This window comes from Ursus americanus, chromosome 32 (genome assembly GCF_024610735.1).
Source record: "Ursus americanus isolate L20-20 chromosome 32, mUrsAme1.1.p, whole genome shotgun sequence".
In the NCBI taxonomy this organism is placed as follows: Eukaryota; Metazoa; Chordata; class Mammalia; order Carnivora; family Ursidae; genus Ursus; species Ursus americanus.
The window spans coordinates 2,429,725-2,445,482 of NC_142158.1; the positions used below are offsets into that span (position 1 = coordinate 2,429,725).

The 15,758-nt window shown below is 46.5% G+C and overlaps 1 non-coding gene across 1 annotated transcript; it reads right to left on the bottom strand.

The window, feature by feature from the left end:
- Nucleotides 1-7,335: 7,335 nt before the first annotated feature.
- On the bottom strand, nucleotides 7,336-7,429 carry TRNAI-UAU (transfer RNA isoleucine (anticodon UAU)). Its single transcript has 2 exons — nucleotides 7,392-7,429; nucleotides 7,336-7,371 (listed from the first exon to the last, which is right to left on the bottom strand). It is a non-coding gene; the product is annotated as a tRNA-Ile (tRNA).
- Between the last annotated feature and the right edge of the window lie 8,329 nt (nucleotides 7,430-15,758).

The window sequence follows — 15,758 nt, forward strand, 5'->3', positions numbered from 1 at the left end:
ATTTTGTTCTAAAGTAAAGCTGGTTGTTTTTGAATGGGAAAGAGAACAAGAAACAAACTAAAATGGACAGAGAATGTTGTAGAAGTTTTGTGAAAAAGGAATCTTGGGAAAGGAATTTTATGTGTGATCAAGAGGGATAAGATTGAATGAATTTGTTGTGTTTGTTGGTTTTTTTTTTAAGAAAAAAACTTTAATAGCAACAGTGCACTTACGCACTACTAGATCCTGATTTTCTTTCATCTGTTAAGAAGACAAAGTTTACTGAACTATTGGTCTGCTCTTGGTAAGAGATCATAAAAGGTTGTTTTTTTTAATCTTTTAAAGTTATCTGCTTAGAAAGCAAGGATTCTATGTTTTGCCAAAATATTTTCCTGTGTTTATCAGGTCTTTGATTACTTAAGAAAATAGAAACTTCTCAATATTAAAAAAGCTAATTTTTGCTAACAACTGTGTGACCTCCCATATTTGTCTTTAAAATCTTTTATTGTCACTTTGGTTAAATAGATAACAAAGTGTTGCTTCACAGTGACCTCTGATTCTATTTGACCAAGTGCTTTAAAACCTTTTTTGATATTTTTCTCAAACTTCCCAAAATCAAATTCTAAATAAAATCTTTTGACCTGGAAGAAACTTTGGGATTATTTCCAGAGGGTTCTGGGAATACTTCAAAGCATGTGTAAACTCATTAGGGCTATTTAATATGTTAAATTACATGGGCCTTGTCAAATGAGAAGTAACACTAAGTTTTCTTTATGTTATATTTGTATAGGTATATAAGTGTTCTAGAAATTATGTGAAATTCTCTTACCTTCTGAAATTGCTGTCATCGAAGTTGAGGTTCACACTAAAAAGACTAAAGCTAAGTATCGGAGAAATGCCCCAGCTGGCTTTCATGCAAAGTCAGCAGCAACAGAGTCTATAAAAGTTGTGGCACATGTGGATGAAGTCCAGTCCGCTTCTGCAAAATATGGCCCCTCATTGCCCGACTTTCGCCCTCCCGATGTCCTTGTAATATGACAACATTATGCTCCTGAATCAGAGAAATTAATGTGAGTAAACAAGGGTTATAGCCACATGCCTAAGAATGAAATTGGACCATTTCCTTACACCATACACAAAAATAGACTCAAAATGGATGAAAGACCTCAATGTGAGACAGGAATCCTTCAAAATCCTAGAGGAGAACACAGGCAGCAACCTCTTCGACTTTGGCCACAGCAACTTCTTGCTAGACACATCTCCAAAGACAAGGGAAACAAAGGCAAAAATGAACAATTGGGACTTCATCAAGATAAAAAGCTTTTGCACAGAAAAGGACAGTCAACAAAACCAAAAGACAGCTGACAGAATGGTAGAAGATATTTGCAAATGACATATCAGAAAAAGGGCTAGTATCTAAGATCTATAAAGAACTTACCAAACTCAACACCCACAGAACAAATTATCCAGTCAAGAAATGGGCAGAAGACATGAACAGACATTTCTCCAAAGAAGACATACAAATGGGCAACGGACACATGAAAAAATGCTCAACATCACTTGGCATCAGGGAAATACAAATAAAAACCACAATAAGATTCCACCTCACACCAGTTAGAGTGGCTTAAATTAACAAGGCAGAAAACAATAAATGTTGGCCAGATGTGGAGAAAGGGGAACCCTCTTACACTGTTAGTGGGAATGCAAGCTGGTACAGTCACTTTGGAGAACAGTATGGAGGTTCCTCAAAAAGTTGAAAATAGAGCTACCCTATGACCCAGCAATTGCACTACTGGGTATTTACCCCAAAGATAAAAATGTAGTGATCCGATGGGGCACCTACACCCCAAAGTTTATAGCAGCAATGTCCACAATAGCCAAACTATGGAAAGAGCCCAGATGTCCATCGACAGATGAATGGGTAAAGAAGACGTAGTAGGCACACACACACACATATACGCACGCACACACACAGAGAGAATACTACTCAGCCATGAAAAATGAAATCTTGCCGTTTGCGACAACATGGATGGAACTAGAGGGTATTATGCTAAGCGAAATAAGTCAATCAGAAAAAGACAATTATCATACCATTTCACTGATATGTGGAATTTAAGAAACAAAACAGAAGATCATATGGGAAGAGAGGAAAAAATAAAACAAGATGAAACCAGAGACGGAGACAAACCACAAGAGACTCTTAATCGTAGGAAACAAACTGAAGGTTGCTGGAGGGGGAAGGGGGTGGTGGAGGGATGGGGTAACTGGGTGATAGACATTAAGGAGGGCATGTGATGTACTGAGCATTGGGGGTTACATAAGACTGATGAATCACTGATCTTTACCTCTGAAGCGAATAATACATTATATGTTAATTAATTGAATTAAAAATTTTAAAATGGAGAAAAAATCTATATGTAAAAAAACCACATGTTGTGTGATTTCATTTACATGAAATATCCAGAAAATGCAAATCCATAGAGACAAAAAGTAGATTAGTGATCGCATGGGGTTAGAAGTGGGACTGACTGCAAATGGGCATAAGGAAGAGATGGAAATCTCTCTTTTGGAGACATGGAAATAATCTAAAACCGGTTTGTGGTGATGATTACACAACACTCTAAATTTACTAAAAATCCTTTAATTACAGATATAATGGGTAAATTTTATAGTATGTAAATTACACCTCAATAATACTGTTAACAGAATTAGGGGTGGTCAGAGAAGGCCTCTCTGGAAAGATGATATTTGAGCTGTGACTCAAATGATGAAGAAATCCTGGTTACCACCACTCTGTGAAAGGACAAGACTTTAAAACCCAACCAAGTTGGGGCACCTGGCTGGCTCAGTCAGTAGAGCATGTGACTCTTGATCTCAGGGTTGTAAGTTTGAGCCCCATATTGGGTGTAGAGATTACTTAAAAATAAAAAATCTTACAACACAAGCAACAGCAAGAGTAAAGGCCCTGAGGCAGGAGTGAGGGTGGGGTATAAGAGAAACAGACAGAAGGCCTGTGTGCTGATAATGAACTGAGTGAGGAAGAGAATGGTGGCAGATAATCTCAGTAAAGGAAGTTAAAATGATAAGATTTAGTGAACAATTGAATATAAAGGAACAGAGATGTGGAAGTTCTTATGTTTTCATCGTCAATCATGGGACAGTGGTAATTTTTATCAAGGAGATGAATGCATGGAGAAGAGGTTTCAGGGGAAAAAATAATAAGGTTAAGAACATTAATTTTGAACTGTGTGATGGCTAATTTGATATGTCAAGTTAGGTAGGCCATGGTACCCAGATATTTGATCAAACACTAGTCTAGATATTGTTGTGAAAGTGTGTTTTAGATTAGATTAACATTTAAATCAATGGACTTTGAGTAAAGCAGATATGGGTGGGCCTTGTCTAATAAGTTGAAGGCATTAAGTAAAAAAGACAGGTCTTCCAAGAAAGGGGGACTTCCAGACTTACTTCAGGCTCAAACTGCAAACTCTTCCTTAGGTCTCCAGACTGCTGGTGTGATATCTATATCTATCTCTGATATAGGTATTGATATATTGATATAGTGTATTGATATATTGATATAGGTATTGATATATTGATATAGTGTATTGATATATTGATATAGGTATTGATATATTGATATAGGTATTGATATATTGATATAGTGTATTGATATATTGATATAGGTATTGATATATTGATATAGTGTATTGATATATTGATATAGGTATTGATATATTGATATAGGTATTGATATATTGATATAGTGTATTGATATATTGATATAGGTATTGATATATTGATATAGAATATATATATATATATATTCGGTCTCTGTGTGGAGCCCTGACTAGTACAATGTGGAATGTGCAAGAGGAGAAATCCAGAAGTGGACCAGAGTCAAGAATCTGGAGCACAGGAAGGTGGCCCTTCTGAAGATTGATACAGGATACCATCTTAGGCCATAATGATTATACAATATAGATTCATGCTTAACTTTTTTCAATGATAACATACACAGAAAATTTTACACAAAATTCCAGCAGCTTAGCAGATCTTTGGAAGTCATTATTGTAGACCCATGTTAGCTTAATATTAAGAAGTGGACCAAAGACTAAATCTTGGAGGGAAGTCATATTGAGAGAGGAAAGGGGAAAACAATGGGCTAGGAGAGTTGGAGAAGCCAAGGCAATAGAGAAACTCACCAACAAGAGATTAGTCAATTTGAACTTGTTGAGTTCAAATTAGAAACAATCTAGGGTTGGTGGGACTTCTGTGAGGAAGTCACCTGAGTGGCCTTAATGGACAGTTTAAGTAAAATGACGGGTGGATGACAGTTTGCAGTGGGTTGGGGACCGGAAGGAACAGAGAGGCATTCACTCAGATTTCTCTTTCTGGAAGTGAACTTTAAAGGGAAGAGAGAAGGGGCATTCTGTTGAGCGTGGCAGTGTGGATCTTAGGGTCAAACCAAGGGTTCGTGTTTTTTCTCCTCAAACACGGTGACGCTACTGTCATCTCTTTAGAGAAGACTTCCTGCTTCCCCATATTTTCTGTGTCCTTTTAAAGACGGCAGGCTGGTGTATGTATGCATATTTTTAGGTTAAGTCATCAGTAGGGAGTTGGAATGTGGAGGTGTGGATGAAGACACAGAGACTTTCCCTAGAAAGTTGAGGTAACAAATCATGGAATCTGGGAAGTGAAGCAGATGAATTATAGATGTTGAGACGGGTTGTGGGAGAGGGCGCTGTGGATCAGAAAAGCTCGTTTCTCTGTGGAATAGAAGGGAAGATCACTTGCTGAGAATGAAGGCATTTTCATGGAGTCGGGCACTGAAGGCAATTGAAGGAACTTGCAATAACTGTTCTGGATGGATGGGGGGCGTCAGGCCTAATACTGCCCGTAGGCTCTGAGGTTACAGACCATAAGTACATCTGCACAGCACATGGAATCAGCCTTACTTCTCTTTTTCCTCTAGGTCAGGTAGGAGAATGTGATAAAAATAAAAATGGGAAAATACAGACATAGTGATGATGCTTTCCATATTCTTTTTCTAATGATTTTGTGACTGTGCCTCAAGAATTGAATTATCAACTCTTCTTAAGATGTCTGTAATACTTCAACAGAGACAGAAGGAGCGAGTGGCCTTTCTTGCCGAATGAACTACCTTCAAAGCGCAGGGGCACACGACAATAATTACTGATTTCATACAGGCTGGTTGGAGAAGTCATCTGACCCGGGCGGGTTCAGCTGGGAGACTCTGCTTCCATCTGGAGGCAACAGAAACAGCCAGAGAGCTGTTCTCTTTATGTCTCTTGTCCTCCTCCTCACACCACTGAGCGAGCTGGGGCATGTTCTCATGACAACGACAGAAGTACAAGAAAGCAAGTGGAAATACGCAAGGCCTGTAAAGGTCCAGGCTGGGCATAAGCACTGTTGCCCCTGCCCCATGTAGAGTGGCCAAACCCAAAATCAAGAGACCATGTTTTTCAGTTATCTATAAAATTATTTAAAAACAAAACCTCAAGTGTAGTGGATTAAACACTACATCCAAATGTAGTGATTTAAAACGATGGTTATTTATTTGCTTATGATTTTACAGCTTGGGCCGGGATTGACAGAGATGGCTTATCTCTGCTCCCTGGAGTGTCCACTAGGCTTGGAATGTCCGTGATGGCTTTTTCCTTCACGTGTGATGTCTCAGCTGGAATGGCTGGAACAGCTGGGGGCTGGTCAGGAATTTCTGTGTGGGCTTTCCCCGTAGTTAGCCAGAGCCTCCTCGGAACATCACAGCTCTAGCTTCTCCCTGATGCCTGGGCTCACAGCCCCAGAATGTTATGTTCACTGCATTCCATTGCTCCAAGGAGTTAGAAGTCCAGTCCAACTTCAAGGGGAAGAGACACAGAGTCCAGTGATAGGTGAGGCAATTCCAAGGTCACATTGCAGAAGAGAATGAGAGCTATTTCAGAACTACAATCTTCTATGGATAAAGACACATACTCCACCCACAATCTGGGTATGGATACAGAGAGGGACCAATAATTTAATCACCTGCACAGCATAATAGAAATGTGTGTATTAAAATGATTTAAGAAAATTCTAGAGTCAGGCCATTATGCAGGTATCACAGTCTGGAGGATGGTGAGTTGGCATCATAAACAGAAACCCACAGTGCAGAAGAGGCCCCTAAAAAGACTTCTGTTTTATCTTTGATAAACATGAGAGGCTCTGCTAATTAACATAATGAAATATTAGAAATTGGTTTTCTAATTTCTAATAAAATTTCTAATAAACTTATCGTTGTTAATTAGGATACTGGAAATGTGGTCTCACTGGGTAAATTAGTTGTGCCCAAGAATTGTGAATTATATATTTAAGAGATTCTGTCCAAAGATAGAAGAATTAAATGAGCTCTGTCGTCTTGAACACGAGGGACAGTGCCCTAGGCTGGAGCCTTCGGTGGTCCTGCGTCCTGATGCTGGTTTTCCTGACTCTGTTAGAAGTTTGGCTGAATCCTGCCTCCGAAAAATTGCTGCATCTTCCTCAGGCTTCACGAAAAGTAGTTTTTTTGGTGTGTGTTTTGGGGGTTAGGGGGGACCCAGTTCATACATACTGTGAACAGACTGGTAGTTGACAGAGGTAGAAGGGTGCAAAATGGGTTAAGGGAGTCAAAATCACTCCCTGTTTCCTGCCTACGTCAGGCACAACAACATTGTCACCGCGACGTTGTTCTACAGATTTCTGCTTTCGGGGTCTCTTTATCGCTCCTCTTTTCCCAGGCCCAGACAGTTGGGTCAGCTGAGGATGCCCGGTGCTGTTTCTCCGTTGACCAAAACTGCTATATCGTCCCTGGTTGTTGGTTCATCGGGGTGGGTTTAAGGGGCGGGGGGAGGATACTAAAGGTGGTGCCTCCTTCAGAAACCAGTATTTCATTGTTGCCCCCAAGCTGGAACGTCAATCAGGCTGGGACCTCTTGCAATTTCTCACTTCTGAGTTCCCTCTCATGGAGTTCAATGCTGCACTGCAGGGAAGTTACTTAGCACTTTCTAAGTGTGTGCCAGGGGCTCCCCGAGCTACCATCCCCATTAGAGCAAAGTGGGAAGGCGGGGTGTCAGGAGATGTTCATGGGAGAACGCTTGCAGGACCGGAGGAGGAGGGGGGAAGCGAACTCACCGCAGCAAGACAGGATTCAGTGTGTAAATGCTCAACATTGTTCAGTTTCAAACGCGCCACGGAAAACGGTGAGGATAGAAGAAATTCAAACACATCAAAGATGGTAGACTATGGTCCGGAAGGACCCGGGAAAGCAAAGGGGAAAGGGTCTCCTCTCGAGGGATGCAGCCTCTGGTGGGAAAACGATGCTCCAGGTGAGGCTCGAACTCACAACCTCGGCATCACCCGCACACATACTGCTCTATAAGTACCGCGCGCTAACCGGTTGCGCCACTGGAGCACCTGCTCCTTACTTCCGGTCACTCGCTACACGGCCTACGCACAAACGTCCAGCGGCTGCGCTGGGGGCACGGCCCGGGCGCCTCGAGCGCACCCAGGCGGCTGGGCCCGGCCGCCACCCCGATGGGGTCCTGACGGCGCGGGGGGCGCTCCGCGCGCGGAGACAGCGGCGGCCACTTCCAAGGCGACCGGGACAGACAGGTGAGACGCCCCCAGGACACCGCTCCTCGCGCGGCCTCGGGGGGTGGGGGGCACGCACGGGAGCCGCTCCCCGCCTCGCTGTCGCCCTCTGCGCGCGCACCGGCTGGAGGCGGCCGGGGGTTCGCGGCTGTGTGCTGCCGCCGAGGACCGGCGCTCCGGCGGGCGGGCAGGGCGCGCGCAGCTCCTCGCCGCGGGCGTGTCCCCCTGCGACGCGACAGCGGGGACGACGAGGGAAAAGGACAGGCGCAGGCCCGGGCCTGGGTCTCTGGCGTTCGCGGTGGCTGCCCGCTACGTTAAACCCGGTTTTTGAAAAAGACCTCGTACTCAGGAGAGTTTGGAGATGGGGGGCGGGCTGTCCGCAGGGACGTGCGCGAGTGTGGACGCGGAGCGTGGGGTCTTTCGTGTGGGTGCGCGACGCGGAAGGGGGCCTGTGCCGAGTTCGCCGGCATTTCTATCCCACGCACTTTTTCTTTCTTCTCTTTAAAAAAAAAGTTCCCATTTTTCATGGCTAGGTGCCTGGGAGCTGTCAACACAAACAAAAACTGCGCTGTTCGATAGAAAAATGTGGAGCGTTGTGAAAGGTGCTGAGCGTATGAAGTCCCCCGGGGGAAGAAGAGCCCCCGGGTCTTCCTGCAGCTCCTCTGCGGTGTTTGCTCTTAAGGCCGGTGCCTTCCCACTCCGAGAAGAGGTCACCCCCGAACGGAAGAGCGCTGAGCTGCAACACCGCGGATAAGCGAGATGGGCGCACCGGAGGAAGAGGGTCCTGATTGTTTGCCGATCACATGGACCCTGAGGAACTCCTGAGCTTTTCTCAGCGGGAAACGTGCGGGGGCCCCGCCTCGCGCCGTCTCTCCTTCCTCAGCGGACGCGCGGGGCCGCCGTGGGCCGGGGGTGCCCGCCCGCAGGGGCAGGGCCGGCGGCGTTTCTCGCCCGACGCCGCCCTGACCGAGGAGGTGAGCGTGTGGAACGGCCGCGGCGCCCGTAACGCACGACTGGTTCCGCGTACTGCCTTCCCGGACGTAGTCCTGTGTTCTCGCCCAGGGCGCTTCTGTCTCCACAGGCGCGCAGTCCTCCTGCCTCTTCAGCGTGAGAGGTTAGAACTAAGGGCAGGAGCCATGACTCTGGAGGCCCGTGGGTGCCAAGGAAAACAGGCATTGCCGGGCGGAGACCTGCGGGGAATGATACGGTTTTTATTCTTTTTTTTTTTTTTTAAGATTTATGTATTTATTTGAGAAAGAGAGAGGGCATGAGTGGGAGGGGCAGAGAGAGAGAGAAAGTCAAGCAAGAGTGCCCCTCATTTTTTTAAGTCATCTCTAGACCCAATATGAGGCTCGAACTCATGACCCGGAGATCAAGAGTCACATGCTCCACGGACTGAGCCAGCTAGTTGCCCCTGGGAAATGATATGGGTTTTTATTTGTTTTTGTTTGTTTTTTAAACAGGAGCAGCAGGGTAGGATTTCAACTTTTTGTTGGAAGGCAGAGTTCACATGCTTATGATGTCACTGAATGTTCCTATCAGTGGGGACACAAGAAAGGACCACAAGGTTCTACACTTGAAGAGAAGGTTAGGATGACCTCGGTGTAAAAAGGTGCTGTAGAAAACAGAGGGCAATCAAAAAATAAACGCAGAAACAGAAAGATTAAAAGAAGAAGTAAGAGAAAAGGTAAACTGGGATCCTTAGCATAGGAGAAGGGGGGAAAGGGGCTATGATTTCCGGGAAGTGACCATGCCAGGGAATCCTCAGCATCAGAAACAACTTTACTTCTCTTGACATCACGAAGGCATGCATTTGGCATATGCCATTTTCCCCCCTTTCTGTTAACAATTATTTGCTGAGATCCTCCCGCATGTGAAGCGTGGGGCCAAGTGTGAAATGGGGGGGGGGGGTTATGTCAGGGCCACTGTCCTCCAGGGACTTCCAGGCCAGCTGCTGAGACAGGGCACCCAGACACCCAGGAAAAGCATAGGAACACTGCAAGGCTGTGGGTGGTCGTGTGGGGTTCCACCAAGGGGAGGACCCCAGTCCCTGCTGGCCGGGGTCACGGGATCAGTGTAGGGCCGGAGAGGCTTGGGTTAGGGGAAGAGGAGGAGGGGAAGCTGTTCTAGCTGAGTATGAGAAAATCCAAGGAGGTTGGACGCCTACGGGTCTTTCGGAAGGGGGAGAAACCCCAAAGGAACTCAGAAAATCAAATGCATTTACCTTCCCCTCACTTCTTTTCCAGTCAGCCCCCGTTTGTGTGAAGGGTGGGGTGGTCAGACCGTAGCGCATTCTCATCCCCGTGGACACTTGAACCGGCTCGGCCCTGCCCTGGGTGAGGAGAGAGATGCCGGGCAGCACCCAGCTCCTGCTCAGGGCTGTCTCCTCCGTGTGCAGTGGCGAGGTCACAGGCAGGAGTCCTTCATCAAAATCAAGTCAGTTCTGGCCTCGAAAGGGAGGCCGCCGCACCAACCCTGTTCCTCCCAGGAATGCTCAGCCTCTCCTTCTGCCCTATAGCTCCCAGCAGGGACAGGGGCTCATCTCAGAATGGGGGTGGGGGTGCGGGGTCAGGACTCTAGGGGCACCAGCCCAGCTAGAATCACTATTCTAGAAACACTATTCTAGAATCACCTTCTAGATCTTTTTGCAGCTTCCTCTCCCTCCATCCCTCTGCTTCCCACCAGCCCCCACTGGTTCCCATTGTGAAGTCCCTGCACTGCTTCCTTAGTTTTCTGGGGATTCAGACCCCGGAAGGAAGGGGACCTAGAGGGTCGAATTTTCCTGATCAGCACCCTTCTTGTCTCCTTCTTCCTGAACTTTATACTCCCGGCCTTCCCTCGATCCCTTCCTGATACCTGGAAACAGTACTTCGTCCTCACGATCACCTTCTTCATAGGTAAGGGACGGAGGAAGAGGATCCCCTCGGCCATCCTGGCTCTGGGATGGGGTGGTGTTCCGCTGGGCAGAGCCTCTTAGAAACTAGTCAGGGACTACTAAGGAAAAAGAGAGTCCAATGAAAATGAAAGGAGAGAAACAGTTGGGGAGCTAACATGACAATTTAAGTCTTGGGACTTGACCCTACGGCCATGGACTAAGCCGGCGGCGCCTTGGGGCCCTTTTTCCTGACAGGTGTCTGTGTGTTCCTGGCGTTGCTGCTACGCGGTCTGTGTATTTTGAGAGAAACTAGCTCAACAAGGAAGCGAAAATCGCCTTTCCCTATCCCTCTTTCATCCTCTCAGCGCCAGGCTGGTTTTATCTGGTGACTGTTCTAGGGGCTTCGGAGTTCTTGGGGTAGGTCCTGAATCCAGACCCTATCTGTGGGCTTCCACACTTTCCCTTGAGCACTGTTCGTTCTAGGCATGGATTCTGTGCAATGGTATCTCATTGGCTCATCTCACCTGCTTCTACTCTATAACATTAGAATTTTGCCTTCATAGAGTGCATAGAATCCATTTCTCCAGAACATTCTGTAAGAACCATGTCTTGGAGGTGAGCAAGAACTCTCATAAGATAGAGTATAGTAGGACGCAGGGTGGGTGGAGGAAAGGAATGGGAGGGACAGACCAGTCTGCACTTTGGGTCCCTACACCACACTCCCATTGGTCAAACCTGTTTCTAAAAATTTAGAATTGTTCAATTTCTTAACATCCATCAAGTATCATAGTCACTTCACCCTCAACAGGGTCATTCTCTCCTCAGGAATTCTCTGCTTCGTCAGCTCCCAGCACTGTTGGCTTTGGTGAGTATTACAGCAACCAGTCCAAGTGGAACCCAAGCAAATACCAGTGGCCAATGGGAGCCCAGTGACAGTGGTAGAGGAAACTGGGTAAAGATGGCTAGCCTGACCTCAGTGGTGGTGAGAAGGCTAACTTTAATAGAAACATCGTGCCCAGCCTGTAATTCAACACCTCACAGCTACACACACGCTCCTGTTTAATTACTGCGTAAGACTCGAAAGAGTTGGCCTGCTGCTAATCCTTGTTCAGGTATGGGTCAGGATTCCAGGAGTTTAGGTTTTCATAAGAGAGAGGACACACTTGGGGTGTGGGGAGGGATGAGTGTGCTTTGGCTCTTGGGGACTTGAAATGAAAACCTTCTCCTCACCTTGAAGTTTCCCTAGTTCCAGCCACCCTCTCACTGACATTCTGGTCTCCTGGAAGTAATTCCCTAAAAGTAACCACAGCTCTTTCTCCACCTGTGAGTCCTGAGCTTTGATAAAAATTCTCAGCCCTCTGGAAATTTCAATGAACGGAATCTTTTCACTGTTTTATTATTCAGGACTCTTTGTTGCAGGGAATAGAACCTTATCCAAATTACCATAAACGATGACAAAAGGCTGAATTTATTGGAAAGATGCAGGGGTAGCTCATGGACTCAAAGAAAGTTCTGGTAGGATCAGGGCTACACAAAAGACTTTGGGGACTAGAATCTGGAGCTCATTTCCTTTGGGATAACTTTTTTTTTTAAGTATTCAGTGAATGTTAATGGAATTTCCTGATCCATAAATATAAGCATTATCCTAAATTCTCCTTGCTCATTGCTTTCAAAAAACCACCAAGACCTATCCTTTCCACCTCAAGCAGACCTCTGTCCCCTTTCTGATCCTCGTCACACTCCATGGCCAGAGCAGTCCTTGTCATTTCTGCCCAGATTGTGGGGTCTTCAAGTGCGGCTTCTCCCCCGCAGCAGTCTGGCTCTGGTGGTGCCTGGTTCAGTCTTCCCAAGACGCAGAACTGAGAATGTTCTCCGTAAGGACCTGCTTTGCAGGTTCCCAGGGGGCTCAGTTAGTTAAGCAGCTGCTTTGGGCTCACGTACTAATCCCAGCTCCCTGGGATTGAGTCCTGCATCAAGCCCCTTGCTTGGTGGGGCGTCTCCTGCTCCCTGTGCTTGTGCTCTCTGACAATTAAATAAAGAAAATTAAAAAAATACATTTTGCCTTCTTCTTGCCCTCAGGATAAATTCCTTATCTTGATATTTAAAGTTATTTACAAGTTGGCACCGACCTATCTTTCAAAATGTTTTAATTTTTTATTATACTGCATATCATACATGGAAAAGAAGTATTAAAATGTATAAGAAAGGCACCACCAAATCTAGAAATCTTCAGAATATCTGAAGCCCCTAGCGTACCCCTCAAGCTGCCCGTTTCCTTTCTCGATGCCAGTTCAACATGGAACTGCTTTCCTCAAGTATCCTTCTGCAACTTTTCATTTTGCGCAGACTGAACCTCTGGCCCCATATTTCCCTCCTCGCGAGGCCAGGTTTGTTCCTCCTTCGAGACTGTGCCTCACTGCGATCTGCTCGGGGAGAGCCTCCCCTGACTTCCTCGCTTTACTGCCACTCTGCTAGCACATTTTCTTCTTAATTTCTGGGGTAGCACTTCTCCCGTTTGATTTTAATTACGAGTTTAGATTGGTCTCTCTGACTAGAGTTCTGTCCTTGAGAATGAGGAGGAAGCTTATTCCGGGAATCCTTAGGGGTTCACATTTTGCTTGGCCGATGAATATGCAGTAAATGCCTTTTGAGTTATTGAGATGACATCGGAGAAGGCAGGGACGGACGTGGACGTGCATCAGTGACGACGACGTTTTACTGACAGTCGATACCCGCCAGATCTTTACGTAACTGTTCTGTTACTTAATCTCCCAACAAACCTGCAACGTGACGATCGTCCTCATGTTGCAGATAAGGGAATGCGGTGACAGAAAACTTAATTTGTCCAAATTTCACATAGCTCAAAAAGGGCAGAGTCATGATTTTAACCTGGGTCTCTTGCTCTGCCTGCTCTTTCTTTCCACATCAAGTTTCTTCTCGTGAACAATGATAAGTATAGAGAGTAAAATTAAGACAGGAATTGCTAAACCGCATTATGCTGGAGATGAGCGGACCATGATAACGAAACAAATTAAAAACACCGACAGCTATAAAGACGCTACAAGAATAAGTGTGGGAACCACCCGGAGAGCTAAATTTTATAGACAATGCAGGTGGCATAAATCACTGATTTCTGGAATTAATCATCTAAGACCCTTGCTCAGCCCGGAGAAGCAGATGGGGGCCTCGGTTTCCGGTTGAGTGCCACGCTCCGCTCTGTGCTGTGCACCTTGGCCCTGGACACCTCAGATCTAGAAACTGCAGGGTCGTTTTATGGTGCGGTTATAAAGATCTGTGATGTATGGCATTACTAATAGCCACCATTATACAATTTCAATGTCAGAGTCCATATGTAATCATGTACAATTAATGTCATATGCGATTCATGTACTCGCACCAAACGCAGTACTGAACACAAACTTAGGTCAAATTCCTTCTTTGAGACTCCGGAAGGATCTGGAAATCTCATGTAGGTTAATGTAAGCTCCTGTGTCTCAAAAATGCTTGAGAAATACTTATTTCATTTGATTTCGGGTATGGGGCTGGAGCAGAGTGTAGCAGCTAATACGGCTTGGCTAAGCCACTGGCAGTCCTCACACCACTGCCCCCAGGCCTCCTTTCCAACAGAAACCTATTTTTATTCACATAACCTTGTCTATTCTTCCTTGGCTTTGGAGGAGATGGACCTCACTCTCAGCTCCAAACAAAGAATTATGATTGACCTAATCAATCACAGGGGTCCTACTCTGGGAAATAATTGGATTAGGACAGTGTGTGATGCAAACCCAGCCAGTGTGGGGGGCGATCCACTGGGAGCATTTGGAGTTGTCCTCAACAAAAGATACCAGAAAGAGGCCTGTCAAGCTTTTGTTTTCTTCTGGACTTTAAGATTGTGAGAGTTTGAGGACCTGCAGGGAAAGCAGCTGGTGTGAGATCCATAGGTTGAGAAGGACAGAGTGCAAAGAATTGTTTAAAATGTGGGTCCGGATGACGTCATGGAGACACTGAATTAAGCAGGCTTCCCTACCCTCTGGACTTGTTATGTGTGACAATAAATCCACTTTGTGTAAGCCAGTCAGTGTTGCGGTTTCAATTGTTGTGGATCTATTGCTGGAAGTTTCCCGTTACTGGGGGGGGGCGGGTGTTTAGGGGTAGATCTCGTAGAAGTTTTGTAATAAGTTTTGTATAAGCTTTATGTTCTAAATCCCCCTGATCACTGGCATTAGGGAAAACTCAAAACCAGCCACTTACATGGTATGAAAAATGTCAGGCTGGCGTGGGTTCGGTTCACTAAGCTTTCTCGTCCATCTCATCAGACTAGACCTCGCAGCCACTCGCTCCCACCCAGCCCTACTGCCTGCCACCAGCTTTAGGCTTCGTGGACACACCCAGCCCCTGCTCCTGAGCCCAGAAACTGCTACTCGAGCTTCCAGGCTGTATTCAGGAAACTAGAACAACACTGCTGGACAGAGTCCTCAGCTGCTCTTCCGTGTAGACATCAGTGTTAGAACAGCACGGAGTCGCAGACGTGGAATGCCTACACCGCAAGCTGGGCCTTTCTCCTGATGCTCACAGGCACTCGTCTCCACTCCGCACGCACGCAGACTTGTAGTGGAAAATTAGTCACTGCTGACCCTGAGGGCGCTGCCCTCGAGGGACACACCGTGCAGTGGGGAAGACCGCTGAGCGGACGGCAGCTCACAGCGCCGGCCACGGTTGATGGGTGCGCTCTGCCCCACGACTACGGGACACGGTTGATGGGTGCTCTCTGCCCCGAGGACTACGGGACACGGGTGATGGGTGCTCTCTGCCCCACGACTACGGGACACGGTTGATGGGTGCTCTCTGCCCCGAGGACTACGGGACACGGGTGATGGGTGCGCTCTGCCCCAGGACTAGGCGAAGGAAAACCCCAGCTGGGCAAGAATTAGTCCCATTAGGTTTGCAAGAGTGTTTCCTCACTCCATCTGTTCACACCGGCCCCTGATTCCCGCTTCCCATCCGTTCTCCAACAGCTAAGCCGTAAAAACGCCATCATCGGGCGCTGGCGGGTCCTTCGCCGCAAAGTCAGTGACGTGAGGTTGGCGGGACAGTGAACAAAGGAATCTTCAAGATCGACCACAAATGTGTACGTGGTCTCAGCTGGGAAACTGGAGAGCAGAAAAACCAGAAGGGGGCCGAGTGCACATAAGCCACGTCCGACACTGGGGGTGTAAAACTGCAAGCACCTCGGAAAGACTAATTAATGACGCTTTAGAAGAGGCCGTCGCCAGCA